Genomic DNA, 234 nt, shown 5'->3' with positions numbered 1-234 from the left:
ATATACAAGGGGTTGCTGAAAGTTCCTGGCTTTGGGTAAAAGAAAATACAGAAGAATCAGTTAATTATGATTTTAGTCAACATATTCCCTTCCCAGATTCATACTCATTGCAGCAGTCCTTCAGTTTTTCTAAGCCCTGTAAAAAAACTTGGAAGGTATGGCCTCCAGTGAGGCATTTCGTGATACCCTTAAAGCCAGGAACTTTTCCATACCCCCTTATATTTATATACATAT

Source organism: Octopus bimaculoides, chromosome 1 (assembly GCF_001194135.2).
Source record: "Octopus bimaculoides isolate UCB-OBI-ISO-001 chromosome 1, ASM119413v2, whole genome shotgun sequence".
NCBI classification, from domain to species: domain Eukaryota; kingdom Metazoa; phylum Mollusca; class Cephalopoda; order Octopoda; family Octopodidae; genus Octopus; species Octopus bimaculoides.
The sequence above is the reverse complement of the archived record's forward strand: the minus strand, read 5'-3'. Positions refer to the sequence as shown.